Raw genomic sequence first — 20,878 nt, 5'->3', positions numbered from 1 at the left:
GGTTCGTGCCCCAGTCCGGGAAGATCCCGCATGCCGCACAGCGGCTGGGCCCGTGAGCCATGGCCACTGAGCCTGCGCGTCCAGAGCCTGTGCTCCGCAACGGAAGAGGCCACAACAGTGAGAGGCCCGTGTACCGCAAAAAAAAAGAAAAAAAAAAAAAAAGTAAGGGCTAAAGAGTTACTTGTTTTACAATACTTGCAAATTCTAATAGGAAAAATCTCATTATTATGGAATAAATATTATTATTTTTCAAGTGTGTAGAGGTGTTAATGTTATGAATAAAATAGAAATCATTAAAATAAAACTGGATATTTACTTTTTGTCATAATTGTAATTCTTTAATCACCTGACAATGAAAATGTAACTATTAGCATGATCAAGGTCTTCAGATTTTTTATTTATTTATTTATTTATTTTTGCGGTACGCGGGCCTCTCACTGTTGTGGCCTCTCCCGTTGCGAAGCACAGGCTCCGGACGCGCAGGCTCAGCGGCCATGGCTCAAGGACCCAGCCACTCCGTGGCATGTGGGATCTTCCTGGACCGGGGCACGAACCTGTGTCCCCTGCATTGGCAGGCGGACTCTCAACCACTGCACCACCAGGGAAGCCCCAGAATTTTTGATATTAAAGTGAAAACCCTATCCATGGGAAGGTTGAGAACCATCTGCTTTGGTAAGAGATACTTATACCACTGGTATACAGATATATATGTCTGGGAGAATCTGAAATTAATAGAAATTCATTGCTTGACTTTGAATGTAAAGCAAAAGGATCAGTCATGGAGATGGTCTTGCTTTGACACAGTCCATAATTTACATATCTAGATAGGAAAAACTGCTACCAGGAATTCTGAGGAAGCTCCTAGAACATCAGGTCTTAGTCACAGATTCTAGTAATGTTTAAAGATTCGAATGCTGTGTGTGTGTGTGTGTGTGTGTGTGTGTGTGTGTGTGTGTGTGTGTGTGTGTGTGTGTGTTGGGAGGGGGGTGGTGGTAGGAGGTCCAGGAGGGATGTACAAATACTGCAATGGCCTTAACACATGCCTCTTGTTGAAATCAGGAAGTTTGCCAGCTGTTCACATTATTTTCAGATAAGTTCTTCATCTGAAACCTATAGCTACTGTGCTTCATTTTGCTTGTGAAAGCGTCTGTTACAAACCATATTGAAAACGGTTGGTTATTTTTTCCCTACATGAGGACTTTGATCCTTTGTGAGAAATTAGTTTGCTACAAATATAGAACAATTTTGCTGAAAGCATTTTGTTGAACTTAATACCAGAAGTGATACCTTTTATTGTTATTTCACTGAAAAGTCAAGGAGGGTTTAAGTAAATGTTTTCCTAATAAATTGTATGGGGAATCTGTAACTGCTCAGTGGAAAAATCTAAAATAAGCAATTAGCAAAGGCACTGTTAAGAATGACATTTCCCTGGAAGCCGGTTGTTACCATCAGCATGAAGGTTTTCCTACTCCTTGTGCCCCTCACTCCTGACTTGGAAATCAGTTAACACCAAATAGCTGCTGATTTCATTTTTGCAAAGCTTTCTTTGTTAACATATCCAGATATTATATAAGGCTTTCCGTTAGCATCGAAATTTAATTAAATATAGTCAGTTTGCCTTTGCTTTGACTTTTGATTATTTGAATTTCAACTGCCTTTAGGGAGAAAAATACAGAAGTATATTACTCACCATTTCACATCTGTTGCAGTTTAAAAGACTCAGTTGCCAAGAATTTTAAGAAGCATCACTTAGTAATGATTCAGGAAATGATCAGTCAATGCATTTTCATGCTCAAAGTGGAGGGCACCCTCTGTTGTCCATCTTGGTATGATGTTTCCTTTGTGTTGTCTTAAAACATAGAATCAAGGTGTGAGTTTGCAATTTCTTCTTAAATAGACACTGATAACTGATGAGTACACATAAAAGAATCCTTCAATATTCTATTCAGTGTTAAAAGTAGAGTGGTTTAAAAAAATAGACCCCAGTGTTAATAACTTTTTAAAAATTGGCTTCATTCTCATCTTCCATCAGTTAACTGGAATTTCCAAAGTCACTTGATATCTCTTTCTAAATAAGAAATGTTAACAATTTAATAATATTAATGGAAAATGAGAATATTGACAATTGTACAGTGTACATTTGCAAAGGTTTTATTTTTGCAGTTGTTATTTAAATTTGAAGTGCAAATGAAGTTTCCAACATTTTTTGTTTGTTTTTTTTACAATTTTAAGATGCAATTATTATTAACATTTTCTATCAGGCCATGGAATGGATGACTATGTTTAGGTCTTTGGCTGAAAAAGGACACCTCAAGAAGTTTGCTTCTTTAACTTTTTCCTTATAAAACTCTTATGACATTATTACCTCTCCTAAATATTTCTCATTTCTTCTCTGAAATTTGCAATGGATCTCTTGTTTATTATTATTTATACTTTTTTTTTTCTTTTTTTCTTTGCAGTACGCGGGCCTCTCACTGTTGTGGCCTCTCCCGTTGTGGAGCAACAGGCTCCAGACGCACAGGCTCAGCGTCCATGGCTCACAGGTCTAGCCGCTCTGCGGCATGTGGGATCTTCCTGGACTGGGGCACGAACCTGTATCCCCTGCATCGGCAGGCGGACTCTCAACCACTGTGCCACCAGGGAAGCCCTATACATGTTTTTATTCTTGATGATTTTTAATGGTTTATACCTCAGACCTCTGCTATTTCGCTTAGCATACAACTCATTAATTTTCATTGTTTCAACTACCATACCATAAGAACAGCTCTGAAATATTTATTTTAGTTATATAAAACATTCAGTATCATTTTCAGATAGTTACTATGCTGCTCAACTTGTGTAGTGCACAGCATGTCAAAGTCAGACTCATGACTTTTATCCCAAATCTACCTCAGGTTTGATCCTTATGACAAGAATACAGATGGTATTCTGCATTTTCATTGGAAGGCATATAATATTTGGCTGGCTCATTGCAACACGGTAGGTCATTGTTTCTAGATCTTTTCTGTGGTCAGAGTTAATGAAGTCTTTTTAGTGGACAGAGCTAATACATTTTATACATATTTTATATATATATATAGATATATATATAAAATGAATGTATATTGTGTAAGTGCCTATTAAAGGTAAAATATCTCATGAACTCATATTAAACTTCTTATAAAATTTTACAATACAGATTTTTTTACTTAATTTGTTTCATATTTCATCTGCATTACCATTCACAGTGAGGACTCTAGTTGTCAAGGATACAGGGGATCACAGAATTAGAATATCCCATAATTTTCTTTAACAAAATCTGTGCATTTTTTTTCATGTCCCTCCCTCCCCCCCTTCCTTCCTTTCTATTAAGGTATAATTGATATGCAATATTATGTAAGTTTCAAGTGTAAAACATAGTGATTCATGATTTTCAAAGGTTCTACTCCATTTATAGTTATTGTAAAATATTGTGCTTTATAATATATCCTATAGTTGACTTATTTTATACATAGTAGTTTGTACCTCTTAATCTTATACCCCTTTCTTGTCCCACTCCCACTTCTTTCCTCTTCCCACTGGTAACCACTAGTTTGTTCTCTATATCTGTGAGTGTTTCTTTTTTGTTATATTCACTAGTTTGTTTTACTTTTTAGATTCCACAAATAAGTGATATCATAGGATATCTGTCTTTCTCTGTCTGACTTATTCACTAAGCATAATACCCTCCAAGTCCATCTATGTTGTTGCAAATGGCAAAATTTCATTCTTTTTTATGGCTGAGTAGTATTCCATCGTATATATACATACCACTTCTTTATCCTTTCATCTGTTGATGGACGCTTGGGTTGCTTCTCTATCTTGGCCATTGTAAATAATGCTGCTATGAACATTGAGGGTGCATGCATCTTTTTGAATTCGTGTTTGTTTTCTTCAGGTATATACTTAGGAATGGAATTGCTGGATCATATGGTAGTTTTTTGAGGAAACTCCATAGTATTTTCCATAATGGCTGCACCAACTTACATTCCCACAGTGTTACAAGTGTTCCATTTTCTCCACATCCTTGCCAACATTAGTTATTTGCGGTCTTTTTGATAAACCTTTCTACAGGTGTGATGTGATATCTCATTATGGTTTCATTCGCATATTTCTGATCATTAACAATGTTGATCATCTTTTCATGTGCCTGTTGGTCACCTGTATGTATTCTTTGGACAAATTTCTAATCAGGTTTTCTGCTCATTTTTCAATTGGGTTGTTTTGTTGTTGTTGAGTTGTATGAGCTGTTTATATATTTTTGAATATTAACCCCTTATCACTCATATCATTTGCAAATATTTTCTCCCATTCTGTAGGTTTTTTCATTTTGTCAATTATTTCCTTTGATGTGCAAATCTTTTAGTTTTAATTAGATCCCATTTCTTAATTTTTGTTTTTGTTACCTTTGACTTGGGAGACAGATCCAAAAAAAAAAAAAACTGCTATGATTTATGTCAAAGAATGTTCTGCCTATGTTTTCTTCTAGGAGTTTTACAGTTTCCAGTCTTATATTTAGGATGTTAATCCATTTTGAGTTTAATTTTGAACATGGTGTTAGAAAATGTTCTAGTTTCATTCTTTTACATTTAGCTGTCCAGTTTTCTCAGCACCATCTATTAAAGAGACTGTCTTTTCTCCATCGTCTATTCTTGCCTCCTCTGTCAAAGATTAGTTGACCACAACTAATGGGTTTATTTCTGGGCTCTCTATTCTGTTCCATTGATCTATATGTCTGTTTTTGTGCCAGTACCATATTGTTTTGATTACTGCAGCTTTGTAGTATAGTCTGAAGTCAGGGCTCATGATATCCCCAGCTTTGTTCTTTCTCAAGATTGTTTTCGCTATTTGGGGTCTTTTGTGTTTCCATACAAATCTTAAAATTATTTGTTCTAGTTCCTTGAAAAATGCCATCGGTATTTTGATTGGGATTGCACTGAATCTGTGGATTGCCTAGGGTGGTATGGTCATTTTAACAATATTAATTCTTCCAATTCATGAACATGGTATATCTTTTCATCTGTGTCATTTTCAATTTCTTTCATCAGTGTCTTATAGTTTGCTGCATACAAGTCTTTTACCTTCTTAGGTACGTTTATTCCTAGGTATTTATTCTTTTTGATGCAATAGTAAATGGGATTGTTTCCTTAATTTCTCTTTCTGATCATTTGTTGTTAGTGTATAGAAATGCAACAGATTTCTGTATATTAATTTTGTATTCTGTGACTTTACTGAATTTATTGATGAGTTCTAATAGTTTTTTGGTGGTGTCTTTAGGATTTTCTACATATAGTATCATGTCATCTGCAAACAGGGATAGTTTTACTTCTTCCTTTCCAATTTGGATTCTTTTTATTTCTTTTTCTTCTCTGATTGCCATGGCTAGAGCTTCCAAAACTATGTTGAATAAAAATGTCAAGAGTAGACATCCTTGTCTTGTCCCTGATCTTACAGGAAAAGCTTTCTGCTTTTCACTGTTGAGTATGATGTTAGCGGTGCTCTAAACATATATGGTCTTTATTAGGGTGAGATATTATTATAGGTTCCCTCTATACCCACTTTCTGGAGAGTTTTTTTCATAAAAGAATGTTGAATTTTATCAATAGCTTTTTCTATATCTATTGAGATGATCACATTGTTTTTATTTTTCAATTAGTTAATGTGGTGTATCACACTATTGATTTACAGATGTTAAAAAATCCTTGCATCCCTGGGATAAATCCTACTTGATCATGGTGAATGATCCTTTTATTGTATTGTTGGAGTCAATTTGCTTGTGTTTGTTGAGGATTTTTGCATCTATGTTCATCAGTGATATTGGCCTGTAAGTTTCTTTTTTTTGTGATAGCTTTGTATGGTTTTGGTATCAGGGTGATGGCTTCATAGAATGAGTTTGGGGGTGTTCCTCTGCGATTTTTTGGAATATTTTGAGAAGGAGAGGTGTTAACTCTTCTCTAAATGTTTGGTAGAATTCGCCTGTGAAGCCATCTGGTTCTGGACTTTTGTTTGTTGGAAGATTTTTAATCACAGTTTCAATTTCAGTACTTGTGATTGGTCTGTTCATATTTTCTATTTCTTCCTGGTTCAGTCTTGGGAGATTGTACCTTTCTAAGAATTTGTCCATTTCTTTTAGGTTGTCCAATTTGTTGGCATATACTTGCTTATAGTAGTCTCTTATGATCCTTTGTATTTCTCTGGTGTCCATTGTAACTTCTTTTTTATTTCTAATTTTATTGATTTGAGTCCTCTCCCTTTTTTTCTTGATGAGTCTGGCTAAAGGTTTATCAATTTTGTTTATCTTCTCAAAGAACCAGCTTTTAGTTTCATTGATCTTTTCTATTGTTTTCTTCATCTCTATTTCATTTATTTCTGCTCTGATCTTTACGATTACTTTCCTTCTCCTAATGTTGGGTTTTGTTGTTCTTTTTTTCTTGCTTTAGGTGTAAGGTTAGGTTTTATGAGGTTTTTCTTGTTTTCTGAGGTAGGCTTGTATCACTATAAACTTCCATCTTAGAACTGCTTTTGCTGCATCCCACAGATTTAGGATCATTTTGTTTTTGTTTTCCTTAGTCTCTAGGTATTTTTTGATTTCTTCGGTGATACATTCACTGTTTAGTATCATATTGTTTAGCCTCCACACGTTTATGTTTTTTTACAGTTTTATTTTTCTTGTAGTTGATTCCTAGTCTCATACTTTTGTGGTTGGAAAAGATGCTTGATATGATTTCAATGTTCTTAAATTTACAGAGCCTTTTTGTGGCCTACCATGTGGTCTATCTTGGAGAATGTTCCATATGCACCAGAAAAATATGTGTCTTCTGCTGCTTTTGGATGGAATGTTCTTTATATATTTCTACTAATTCCATCTGGTCTAATGTGTAGTTTAAGGCCAGTGTTTCCTTATTGATTTTCTGTCTAGATGATCTGTCCATTGATGCAAGTGGGGTGTTAAAAGTTCCCCACTATTATTGTGTGTCAATTTCTCTCTCCTTGTTTGTTAATATTTATATACAGCAATCACTCTCTCTTTCCATATATATATGATTGTTTTAACTTGCTCTTAAATTCAAATGCATTTTAACAACCCTGAATTTGTACTCTCCTCCCTTCATGATTAGTGTTTTTGATATCATATTCTACATTTTATTGTTTTGTGTATCCCTTAACTGCTTGTTGTGGATATAGATGATTTTACTAATTTTGTCTTTTAACCCTCCTAGTAGTTTTACGTCACTTTATTGTATATTTGTTTTTACCAATGAGATTTTTCCTTTTGTGATTTTCATGTTTCTCATTGTATCTTTTTCGTTTTCACTTAGAGAAGTTCCTTTAACATTTCTTGGAAAGCTGGTTTGGTGGTGCTGAATTCTTTTAGCTTTTGCTTGTCTGTGAAGCTTTTGATCTCTCCACCAAATCTGAATGAGCGCCTTGCTGTGTAGAGTGTTCTTGGTTGTAGGTTCTTCTCTTTCAACACTTTATATATATCATGCCATTCTCTCCTGGCCTGCAGAGTTTCTGCTGAAAAGTCAGCTGATAACCTTATGAGCGTTCCTTTGTATGTAACTCATTGCTTTTCCCTTACTTCTTTTAATATTCTTTCTTTATCTTTAACTTTTGCCATTTTAATTACAATGTTTTGGTATGTTCCTCTTTGGGTTAATTGCATTTGGGACTCTGTGATTCCTGGACTTGGAGGTCTGTTTCCTTTCCCAGGTTAGGGAAGTTTTCAGCTATTAGGTCTTCAAATATGTTCTCAGCACCTTTCTCTCTCTTCCTTCTGGAACCCCTATAATGTGAATACTAGTGCACTTGATGTTGTTCCAGAAGTCTCTTAAACTATCCTCATTTCTTTTCCTTTTTTCTGTTCAGTGTTAGTGATTTACACAACTATGTCTTCCAGCTCACTGTTCCCTTCCTCTGTATCATTTAGTCTACTTTTGATTCCTTCTAGTGTATTTTTTATTGCAGTTGTTGTATTCTTCATCTCTGTCTGGTTGTTCCTTATATTTTATAACTTTTGGTTAAAAACTTCCAACTTCTCGCTCTGTGCATTCATTCTTCTCTCAAGTTCTTTCATCTCTTAGCAATCATTACCCTGAACTCTTTCTTGGGTATATTGCCTATCTCCATTGCACTTAGTTCTTCTGAAGTTTTATCCTGTTCCTTTGTTTGGAACATGTTCCTCTGTCACCTCACTTTGCCTAACTTGCTGTTTTTATTTCTATATATGGTAGGTTAATTACATTTCCCAATCTTGGAGAAGTGGCCAGTTGAAGAGACATCCCATGCATCCTGCAGCATGCTTCTCTTTCATCACCAGAGCAATATGCCTTAGGAGTGCCCCCCCCCCCTCCTGCCCATGTGGGCTGACTACTGTGGGCAGTCTGGTAGGCTTGGTTGGTCCTTGGTCCACTTGACTGGTAGGCCCTGCCTTGTATGGAGGCTTCCAGCCACTGGTTGGCAGGACCAGTCATGAGGTGGTTGGTTGTGGAACTCCAGGGACTCCCAGGGCTAGTGCTGGCTCACTGGTATGCAGAGTCAGGGTCCAGGAGACTCTGGGCCTGGTGCCTGCCCATTGGTGGGTGAAGCCAGGTCCTGGGGCTAGTGCTAGTTCACTGGCAGGCAGAGCTAGGTTCTGGAGTCTGGATGCAGGGCCCAGGGGTCCCAGAGCTGGTCTTGGACTTCACTTGGGTGGAGCTGTTCCTGACACAACTGAATGCAATGTGTGGGGTGTCCAAAGCTTGTACTGGCCTGCTAGTGGGTGGACTCAGGGTCCATCCAGTCCCAGGGCTGGTGCTAGCCTGCTAGTGGGTGGACTGTGTCTCAAGGCTGTGGGGCTGCAGTTGTCCTGCAGCTGGTGTCTGCCCACTGGTTGGTGGGCTGAGTCTGCAGGCTGTGGATATCCCATAATTTTTTTTTTAAAGATGTTGGGGGTAGGAGTTAATTAATTTATTTTTGGCTGTGTTGAGTCTTTGTTTCTGTGTGAGGGCTTTCTCTAGTTGTGGTGAGCAGGGGCCACTCTTCATCGCGGTGCACAGGTCTCTCACTGTTGCGGCCTCTCTTGTCGCAGAGCACAGGCTCCAGACACGCAGGCTCAGTAGTTGTGGCTCACGGGCCTCGTTGCTCCGTGGCATGTGGGATCCTCCTAGACCAGGGCTCAAACCCGTGTCCCCTGCATTAGCAGGCAGATTCTCAACCACTGCACCACCAGGGAATCCCCATCCCATAATTTTTAATTTCCTTTATTCTATATCACATGTATAATTATCTCAGGATAACAATTCTAATGCTATCACCACCAATATTATTTATAAAAGTAATTATGGTTTCTTCATTTGTTCTCCTCATTCTCCTTGTCCTTTTGAAAAATAATTGTCCTATATCTACATTGTCAGAGCATGTAGTATTACACACTGTACTCTCTCATTTTTAACCCTCATTTAGGGTTAGTATTAGTTCCATAAATAATTATGTGTCAAAGTTCACCACCAGTCCTAGGGAAACAGTACATCTACTTTTTAAGTTTTCCTCCTCTGCTAGTCAGTATGCACATGGAATAATGAACGAAGAAGGGTGCTAGCTTCACTAGTTAGATATGCTTATGCTCCTAGGGTAAGTGCTGGTGACAGATTGTCTGCATCAAATGGGAGAGATCCAAGAAAAACCTTTTCTTAATTTCTACAAATGTGCCTCATTCCCTGGGGAAAAATGTTGAGTCATATGTTGATCATAAAAATATCTGTTCATCTAGAGAACTAATCCTTCAACTATTTATTACTTAATTACTCCTATTTTACCTTTATGAAGCACTAAAACATTTTTAAAAGCCATTTTAAGCATTTGTGAAGAAAACAGATAATCAAGAGTTTAGAGTGTTAACAGTAAGTACATCCTATTAATTTGTTAAATCATTTAGTAACATTAGTCAATTCTTATGTATTATCCAAAGTGGACAGGTATATATGTTTTTGTGAAAATTCAGGTTTCTGCAGGTTTCTTTACATAAGAATGTTTTCAATTATTAGAATTAACTTCCATATGTTCATGTATGACTGGAAAGATCATTGGTAATCAGTAGAGTACAATGCACAAAATATTGTCAGAGATGCCATTGTAGAAAGCTCTGCTGTGTTCTTTTGAATGTGCTTTTAAAGCATTAGTACGTATAAAAATAAAATGAAAATAAAAGTGAAAATAATCATGTAAATAAAAATTTAGAATAGGAGCTTTGCTATCAAGCAGGTTTAAATTCCAATAATATGAAAAGCAGTTGTTCAATAATACTTGTTGAATGAATAAGAGAATAAACCAGTCATTTAATAAATCCTAGTTCTATTCCATATAGAGTATGTAACACTAGGCATGTTTTTTGAAAAATGAAACACAGAAAAGTTTTTATATGACAGGGACTAGTTCACAGAATTGGAGTGAACACAACTGGCATATTGTATGCAAACATAAAAAAAACATAATAATTGGTCAATAAATGTTTGTCTTTCATCTTTCTTGAAGACATTTGGGCTGTTTTTAGCAATATGCTGTCAAGAATGCTGTCAAGCAATATGCGATTTTAAATAATGGTATTTATTTATGCAGCACCATAGAACTGGGCTTTAAACCAGACAACGGCATTCACTGTATCCAACACTTAACCTGGAAAATAGCTTGAAGTTTATCAGACTCTAAAGTTGCTTGGATAATTTTAAAACTCTAAGAGGATATCTAGGAAGGCCCTTCTTGAACATCTTGAATGAAACATAACTTGGAACTTTTCAAGGGGACTGTTACCAGAAAATTCACAGGAATAAAGAAAACTCTTTTTCATTAGACAGGTTTTCTCATTTGAAATGAACATATCGCTGAGCCAATTTAATTAATCTGTTTTTCTGGATTTTAACATTTTTACTTTTGGTGTTGAGTGAAATCAGATCAGTGTAGGAGATTAGTAATGGCAGGTGAATTTTTGAATAGAAAGAGAAGAACGTGTTCTATTGCTGCTTGTTATTTTCTTTCTCAGCATGCTGACTTCCCATTTCTATTTCTCTGCTTTCAACTATGATCACTTATGGCCAAACATCTCCCCTAGTGCATTGTAACATTAAAAAAATTTTTTTTTGCCAAGTCATATGGCTTTTCTTGTTCTTTAAACTAAAAATTTCTGCAGATATTGTGTCCATTGTTTCTCTTCCTTCTTGAATCTTGGCTTCCAAAGTGCACCTGTATCCCAGTGTTCCTCTTACACCTCCAGAAACCCTTGCTCTATTTTACCCTAACTATCCAGTGCCTTTAATATAGGCTTACCTACAAAATTTTGTTCCCACCCGTACTGGTGGATGTGTGATGTGCCACCAAGAGCACCTTTCAGGTATGATGAAGTAATCATAACACTTGCGCTGGGTGTACTGCCAGAAGACAGACTGCAACTGTTGGCACTTTTAAGGAGTTAAGAAAGTCACCTAGACAAAGACCATGCTTCCTTCCCAGGGCAGCTACTTCCAATGTCTGATTGGCACAGAGGTGTAAGGCCCAGTCTCTGCCCCAACTTTGGGCATCTTTAAAGGGTCATACCATCTTCAGAACACCCTGGAGGATTAGCTGAAGCTTCCACTGAGACTGTATCCTTCCTTGACCTCTCCTTTTTCCCAACGTGTTGATCCCAAGCATACTTCCTAATAAACATCATGCTCGCTAATCTCCATCTCAGAGCCTGCTTCCTTGGGAACCCAACCTGTGACAGTCACCTTTTTTTTACATGCTGTGCTTTTTTTCTGATGTAACCTCAACCTTTCTGGACCTCAGCTAACATCAGATGATTCCTAACTCTTTCTCTTGCTCTGGGTTCCTCTGTAACCTTCAGATACTGATTTTACACCTAGTATGGTATATCTTCATAAAGGTGTCAGCTCAGTATGCTGTCAAATATTGTCAATAGCTCACCTCTTCACCATCCTGCATCTCCATCTTCTCATCTTGTTCCACATCTCAGTTAATGGCACTACTTGTTCCACATCTCAGTTAATGGCACTACTACCCATTTATCTCATCCTGAAACCTTGGAGTCATTGCTTTTTCCTGTCACTCTTTCACCTCTTGCATCAAATACTTTCGAAATCACGTAAGTTTTATTTGGGTGGTGAGTCTTATCTTCACTGTCACTCCCTTAGTTACTTCCATTTTTTTCATTCATTCACAAATATTTATTGAGGGTTTACTATGTCTCAAACCCAGTGTGAGACGTTCATTGTCCCTAATCAGGAAAACTGTGCTAATATTCTAGTTGGTTCTGCATTTCTTCTCTTCCCACTCCAACCTATCATTCATCTTGACAGAAATAAAGCTATTATCATGAAATAGTTTTGCTCAAAAACCTTATGTGGTTTCTCCCTTTTCATAAAGTATGACCCATTTTCTTCAGCTTATCATTTTAGCTATTTAAAATGTATCCCTAACATCATTTCTAAAACACTTCTCCTATCTCTCCCTATACTACTCACTTCAGTCATGACGGCCAGCATGTGGTTTCCCAATTCCCAGTCATGCCAAACATATATTTCCAGATCTCCATGTCATGTATATCTTGCACACTCTTAGAACATTGTTTTATTTATTTATTTTTTTAATGTATGGGGTTCTGAACTTATTCAAATCTCAGCCAAAAATTTTGCTTCTCTGGGAATCCCTCTCAACATCCAGCCAAAATTTATTCCTCTTTCCATATTCTGTTATTGGTCTCTCTCATTTGATTCTGAGCCACTCTATGTCGGGAGCCACATTTCCTTCATGATATATTAATATCCAATATTTAAAAGCTATGGCTTTTGTAAGCAAATGAGGTTCCCACTTATATCAATGAGTAAAACCAAACAACATTTTATTTCAGTTTACTGATTTCAATGAGTGTACCTTAAAGTTTAGCACGGTGCCATGGCTCCAAAAAAACTGAATTTCAAATTTAAAGACATGAGTAATTTCCCATTCTCCACCTCCAATTTACCCAATAAAATACAGTTGCATAGAGGAGAGGGGGAAGACGGCGGAAGAGTAAGACGCGGAGATCACCTTCCTCCCCACAGATACATCAGAAATATATCTACACGTGGAACAACTCCTACAGAACATCTACTGAACGCTGGCAGAAGACCTCAGACCTCCCAAAAGGCAAGAAGCTCCCCACGTACCTGAGTAGGGCAAAAGAAAAAACAGAGACAAAAGAATAGGGACTGGACCCGCACCAGTGGGAGGGAGCTGTGAAGGAGGAAATGTTTCCACACACTAGGAAGTGTGGCGGAGGGGAGAAGCTTCGGAGCCGCAGAGGAGAGCACAGCAACAGGGGTGCGGAGGGCAAAGTGGAGAGATTCCCGCACAGAGGATCGGTGCTGACCGGCACTCACTAGCCCGAGAGGCTTGTCTGCTCACCCACCGGGGTGCGCGGGGCTGGGAGCTGAGGCTTGGGCTTTGGTCAGAGCGCCAGAAGAGGACTGGGGTTGGCGGCGTGAACACAGCCTGCAGGGGGTTAGTGCACCACGGCTAGCCGGGAGGGAGTCCGGGGAAAAGTCTGGACCTGCCGAAGAGGCAAGAGACGTTTTCTTCCCTCTGTTTCCTGGTGCTCGAGGAGAGGGGATTAAGAGCGCTGCTTAAAGGAGCTCCAGAGACGGGCGCAAGCTGCAGCCAACAGCGCGGACCCTAGAAACAGGCATGAGACGCTAAGGCTGCTGCTGCCGCCACCAAGAAGCCTGTGTGTGAGCACAGGTCACTATCCACACCTCCCTTTCCGGGAGGCTGTGCAGCCCGCCACTGCCAGAATCCCGGGATCCAGGGGCAACTTCCCCGGGAAAACGCACGGCGCGCCTCAGGCGGGTGTAACGTCACGCTGGCCTCTGCGACCGAAGGCTCACCCCGCACTCCGTACCCCTCCCTCCCCCTCGCCTGAATGAGCCAGAGTCACCGAAGCAGCTGCTCCTGTAACCCCGTCCTGTCTGAGAAAAGAACAGACGCCTTCCGAAGACCTATACGCAGAGGCGGGGCCAAATACAAAACTGAGCCCTGGGAGCTGTGAGAACAAAGAATAGAAAGGGAAATCTCTCCCAGCAGCCTCAGAAGCAGCGGATTAAATCTACACAATCAACTTGATGTACCCTGCTTCTGTGGAATACATGAATAGACAACGAATCATCCCAAATTGAGGAGGTGGACTTCGAGAGCAAAATTTGTTATTATTTCCCCTTTCCTCTTTTTGTGAGTGTGTATGTGTATGCTTCTGTGTGAGATTTTGTTTGTATAGCTTTGCTTTCACCATTTGTCCTAGTGTTCTCTCCGTCCGTTTTCTTTTTTTTTTTTTTTTACTTAAAAAAGTTTTTTTCTTAATAATTATTTTAATAACTTTATTTTATTTTATCTTACTTTATTTTATTTTATGCTCTTTCTTTCTACTTTTTCTCCCTTTTACTCTGAGCCGTGTGGATGAAAGGCTCTTGGTGCTCCAGCCAGGAGTCAGTGCTGTGTCTCTGAGGTGGGAGAGCCAACTTCAGGGCACTGGTCCACAAGAGCCCTCCCAGCTCCACAAAATATCAAACGGCGAAAATCTCCCATAGATCTCCATCTCAACACAAACATCCAGCTTCACTCAACGACCAGCAAGCTACAGTGCTGGACACCCTATGCCAAACAACTAGTAAGACAGGAACACAAAACCACCCATTAGCAGAGAGGCTGCCTAAAATCATAATAAGTCTACAGACACCCCAAAACACACCACCAGACATGGACCTGCCCACAAGAAAGACAAGATCCAGCCTCATCCTCCAGAACACAGGCACTAGTCCCCTCCACCAGGAAGCCTACACAACACACAGAACCAACTTTAGCCACTGGGGACAGACACCAAAAACAACGGGAACTATGACCCTGCAGCCTGAAAAAAGGAGACCCCAAACACAGTAAGATAAGCAAAATGAGAAGACAGAAAAACACACAGCGGATTAAGGAGCAAGATAAAAACCCACCAGACCTAACAAATGAAGAGGAAATAGGCAGTCTATCTGAAAAAGAATTCAGAATAATGATAGTAAAGATGATCCAAAATTTTGGAAACAGAATAGAGAAAATGCAAGAAACATTTAACAAGGGCCTAGAAGAATTAAAGATGAAACAAGCAATGATGAACAACAAAATAAATGAAATTAAAAATACTCTAGAAGGGATCAATAGCAGGATAACTGAGGCAGAAGAACGGATAAGTGACCTGGAAGATAAAATAGTGGAAGTAACTACTGCAGAGCAGAATGAAGACAAAAGAATGAAAATAACTGAGGACAGTCTCAGAGACCTCTGGGACAACATTAAACGCAGCAACATTCAAATTATAGGGGTTCCAGAAGAAGAAGAGAAAAAGAAAGGGACTGAGAAAATATTTGAAGAGATTATACTTGAAAACTTCCCTAATATGGGAACGGAAATAGTTAATCAAGTCCAGGAAGCACAGAGAGTCCCATACAGGATAAATCCAAGGAGAAATACGCCAAGACACATATAAACCAAACTGTCAAAAGATTAAATACAAAGAAAACATATTAAAAGCAGCAAGCGAAAAACAACAAAAGACACACAAGGGAATCCCCATAAGGTTAACAGCTGATCTTTCAGCAGAAACTCTGCAAGCCAGAAGGCACTGGCAGAATATATTTAAAGTGATGAAGGAGAAAAACCCGCAACCAAGACTACTCTATCCAGCAAGGATCTCATTCAGACTTGATGGAGAAATTAAAACCTTTACAGACAAGCAAAAGCTGAGAGAGTGCAGCACCATCAAACCCCCTTTACAACAAATGCTAAAGGATCTCTCTAGGCAAGAAACACAAGAGAAGGAAAAGACCTACAATAACAAACCCAAAACAATTAAGAAAATGGGAATAGGAACATACATATTGATAATTACCTTAAATGTAAATAGATGAAATGCTCCAACCAAAAGACACAAACTGGCTGAATGGATACAAACACAAGACTCACATATCCTGTCTACAAGAGACCCACTTCAGACCTAGAGACACATACATACTGAAAGTGAGGGGATGGAAAAAGATATTCCATGCAAATGGAAACCAAAAGAAAGCTGGAGTAGCAATTCTCATATCAGACAAAATAGACATTAAAATAAAGGCTACTAGAAGAGACAAAGAAGGACACTACATAAGGATCAAGGGATCGATCCAAGAAGAAGATATAACAATTGTAAATATTTATGCACCCAACATAGGAGCACCTCAATACGTAAGGCAAATACTAATAGCCATAAAAGGGGAAATCGACAGTAACACATTCATAGTAGGGGACTTTAACATCCCACTTTCACCAATGGACATATCATCCAAAATGAAAATAAATAGGGAAACACAGGCTTTAAATGATACATTAAACAAGATGGACTTTATTGATATTTATAGGACATTCCATCCAAAAACAACAGAATACACATTTTTCTCAAGTGCTCATGGAACATTGTCCAGGATAGATCATATCTTGGGTCACAAATCAAGCCTTGGTAAATTTAAGATAATTGAAATTGTATCAACTATCTTTTCCGACCACAACGCTATGAGACTAGAGACTAGTCTATGAGACTAGATATCACTTACAGGAAAAGATCTGTAAAAAATACAAACACATGGAGGCTAAACAATACACTACTTAATAACAAAGTGATCACTGAAGAAATCAAAGAGGAAATCAAAAAATACCTAGAAACAAATGACAATGGAGACACGACGACCCAAAACCTACGGGATGCAGCAAAAGCAGTTCTAAGAGGGAAGTTTATAGCAATACAATCCTACCTTAAGAAACAGAAAACATCTCGAATAAACAACCTAACCCTGCACCTAAAGCAATTAGAGAAAGAAAGACAAAAAAACCCCAAAGTTAACAGAGGAAAGAAATCATAAAGATCAGATCAGAAATAAATGAAAAAGAAATGAAGGAAATGATAGCAAAGATCAATAAAACTAAAAGCTGGTTCTTTGAAACGATAAACAAAATTGATAAACCATTAGCCAGACTCATCAAGGAAAAAAGGGAGAAGACTCAAATCAATAGAATTAGAAATGAAAAAGGAGAAGTAACAACTGACACTGCAGAAATACAAAAGATCATGAGAGATTACTACAAGCAACTCTATGCCAATAAAATGGACAACCTGGAAGAAATGGACAAATTCTTAGAAATGCACAACCTGCCAAGACTGAAGCAGGAAGAAATAGAAAATATGAACAGACCAATCACAAGCACTGAAATTGAAACTGTGATTAACAATCTTCCAACAAACAAAAGCCCAGGACCAGATGGCTTCACAGACGAATTCTATCAAACATTTAGAGAAGAGCTAACACCTATCCTTCTCAAGCTCTTCCAAAATATAGCAGAGGGAGGAACACTCCCAAACTCATTCTACGAAGCCACCATCACCTTGATACCAAAGCCAGACGAGGATATCACACAGAAAGAAAACTACAGGCCAGTATCACTAATCAACATAGATGCAAACATCCTCAACAAAATACTAGTAAACAAAATCCAACAGCACATTAAAAGGATCATACACCATGATCAAGTGGGGTTTATTTGAGGAATGCAAGGATTCTTCAATATACACAAATCAATCAATGTGATACACCATATTAACAAATTGAAGGAGAAAAAGCATATGGTCATCTCAATAGATGCAGAGAAAGCTTTCGACGAAATTCAACACCCATTTATGATAAAAACCCTGCAGAAAGTAGGCATAGAGGGAACTTTCCTCAACATAATAAAGGCCATATATGACAAACCCACAGCCAACATCATCCTCAATGGTGAAAAACTGAAAGCATTTCCACTAAGATCAGGAACAAGACAAGGTTGCCAACTCTCACCACTCTTATTCAACACAGGTTTGGAAGTTTTAGCCACAGCAATCAGAGAAGAAAAAGAAATAAAAGTAATCCAAATCGGAAAAGAAGAAGTAAAGCTGTCACTGTTTGCAGATGACATGATACTATACATAGAGAATCCTAAAGATGCTACCAGAAAACTACTAGAGCTAATCAATGAATGTAGTAAAGTAGCAGGATACAAAATGCACAGAAATCTCTGGCATTCCTATACACTAATGATGAAAAATCTGAAAGTGAAATGAAGAAAACACCCCCATTTACCATTGCAACAAAAAGAATAAAATATCTAGGAATAAACCTACCTAAGGAGACAAAAGACCTGTATGCAGAAAATTATAAGACACTGATGAAAGAAATTAAAGATGATACAAATGGAGAGATATACCATGTTCTTGGATTGGAAGAATCAACATTGTGAAAAGAACTCTACTACCCAGAGCAATCTACAGATTCAATGCAATCACTATCAAACTACCACTGGCATTTTTCACAGAACTAGAACAAAAAATTTCACAATTTGTATGGAAACACAAAAGACCCCGAATAGCCAAAGCAATCTTGAGAATGAAAAATGGAGCTGGCGGAATCAGGCTCCCTGACTTCAGACTATACTACAAAGCTACAGAAATCAAGACAGTATGGTACTGGCACAGAAACAGAAATATAGATAAATGGAACAGGATAGAAAGCCCAGAGATAAACCCACACACATATGGTTACCTTATCTTTGATAAAGAGGCAGGAATGTACAGTGGAGAAAGGACAGGCTCTTCAATAAGTGGTGCTGGGAAAACTGGACACGTACATTTAAAAGTATGAGATTAGATCACTCCCTAACACCATACACAAAAATAAGCTCAAAATGGATTAAAGACCTAAATGTAAGGCCTGAAACTATCAAACTCTTAGAGGAAAACATAGGCAGAACACTGTATGACATAAATCACAGCAAGATCCTTTTTGACCCACCTCCTAGAGAAATGGAAATGAAAACAAAAATAAACAAATGGGACCTAATGAAACTTCAGAGCTTTTGCACAGCAAAGGAAACCATAAACAAGACCAAAAGACAACCCTCAGAATGGGAGAAAATATTTGCAAATGAAGCAACTGACAAAGGCTTAATCTCCAAAATTCACAAGCAGCTCATGCAGCTCAATAACAAAAAAAACAAACAACCCAATCCAAAAATGGAGAGAAGACCTGAATAGACATTTCTTCAAAGAAGATATACAGAGTGCCAACAAACACATAAAAGAATGCGCAACATCTTTAATCATTAGAGAAATGGAAATCAAAACTACAATGAGATATCATTTCACACCAGTCAGAATGGCCATCATCAAAAAATCTAGAAACAATAAATGCTGGAGAGGGTGTGGAGAAAAGTGAACACTCCTGCACTGCTGGTGGTAATGTGAATTGATACAGCCACTGTGGAGAAGTATGGAGGTTCCTTAAAAAACTACAAATAGAACTACCATATGACCCAGCAATCCCACTACTGGGCATATACCCTGAGAAAACCATAATTCAAAAAGAGTCATGTACCAAAATGTTCACTGCAGCTCTATTTACAATAGCCCTGGGATGGAAACAACCTAAGTGTCCATCATCAGATGAATGGATAAAGAAGATGTGGCACATATATACAATGGAATATTACTCAGCCATTAAAAGAAACGAAATTGAGCTATTTGTAATGAGGTGGATAGACCTAGAGTCTGTCATACAGAGTGAAGTAAGTCAGAAAGAGAAAGACAAATACCGTATGCTAACACACATATATGGAATCTAAGAAAAAAAAAATGTCATGAAGAGCCTAGGGGTAAGACAGGAATAAAGACACAGACCTACTAGAGAATGGACTTGAGTATATGGGGAGGGGGAAGCGTAAGCTGTGACAAAGTGAGAGAGTGGCATGGACATATATACACTACCAAATGTAAAGTAGATAGCTAGTGGGAAGCAGCCGCATAGCACAGGGAGATCAGCTTGGTGCTATGTGATCACCTAAAGGGGTGGGATAGGGAGGGTGGGAGGGAGGGAGACGCAAGAGGGAAGAGATATGGGAATATATGTATATGTATAACTGATTCACTTTGTTATAAAGCAGAAACTAACACACCATGGTAAAGCAATTATACTCCAATAAAGATGTAAAAAATAAATTAACAAAAATTTGAAACAAAAAATACAGTTGCATAGTCTAGGCATTGAGTAAGGTTCTGCACACACACACATACAGGGGGAAGGAATATGTAAATGTGTGTATATATATTAAAGACTTAACTGGAACTTTTAAGTTCCATGAAGGCAGAAACATGTTTGTGCATCACATCAAGTAAAATGTTTGCAATGTAATAGAAAATGAGTATTTGTTGATAAAAAAATAATTTAAATTTCATCCCAAGTACTAATTTTTTTTTTCAACCTAAACTTGCAGCAACCCATATTTTATCCTAAATCTTTAATTAACATTCTTTTTGTTATAGCTAGATAAATTCTTGAGTACTTGTTGTTTTGGGAGTAGGGTCACAATTTAAGGTGCATGTGATTAATCTCATTCGTGTGTAACCTTGCCACCCAAGGGTGTCTTGAGGCTGAAGCAATTCATGAGCATCTCGTACCTCTGGCATTGGTTACCCCTTTGGTACTGCTCTAATGTAGCAGCTTGCAAGTCATTTGGACTCACCTGTGTCCTCAATTGTCCCAACTATACTCTGTTGTTCTGCCTTGATCTAAAGAAATATGGCCCTTAGACTAATGAGAGTTTTTAAGGGTACTTTTGTAACTCTATTACATGAAAAAGTTTATTTTCCTCTTCTAAACATTGCATAAAGGTAGAAAAATATTTTGATGGCAAATTAAAGGTTTTTTTTAAATAAAGCTTTGTGAAAATAAAATTAAGTTCTTCTGACTCCCACATA

At 38.0% G+C, this 20,878-nt stretch overlaps 1 protein-coding gene across 9 annotated transcripts in view; it reads right to left on the bottom strand.

Annotated features, from left to right (window-relative positions):
* The window catches only part of LOC307184113 (uncharacterized protein), an 838,058-nt gene that overhangs the window by 268,016 nt on the left and 549,164 nt on the right, over window positions 1–20,878 (bottom strand). For 7 of the 9 annotated variants that reach the window (XM_079917370.1, XM_079917375.1, XM_079917372.1 and 4 more), the window contains exon 1: window positions 1,691–1,820. The exons of 1 other annotated variant lie outside the window; for it this stretch is intronic. The gene's annotated coding sequence lies outside the window, so the exon portion shown is untranslated. Of the gene's footprint in view, window positions 1–1,690; window positions 1,821–20,878 lie in introns of those variants that run through there. One more of the 9 variants, XM_079917376.1, reaches the window with a different exon arrangement.

Source organism: Stenella coeruleoalba, assembly GCF_951394435.1.
Source record: "Stenella coeruleoalba genome assembly, chromosome: 3".
NCBI classification, from domain to species: Eukaryota; Metazoa; Chordata; class Mammalia; order Artiodactyla; family Delphinidae; genus Stenella; species Stenella coeruleoalba.
Note: the sequence above shows the minus strand (reverse complement) of the source record. Positions and strands in the feature narration are given on the sequence as shown.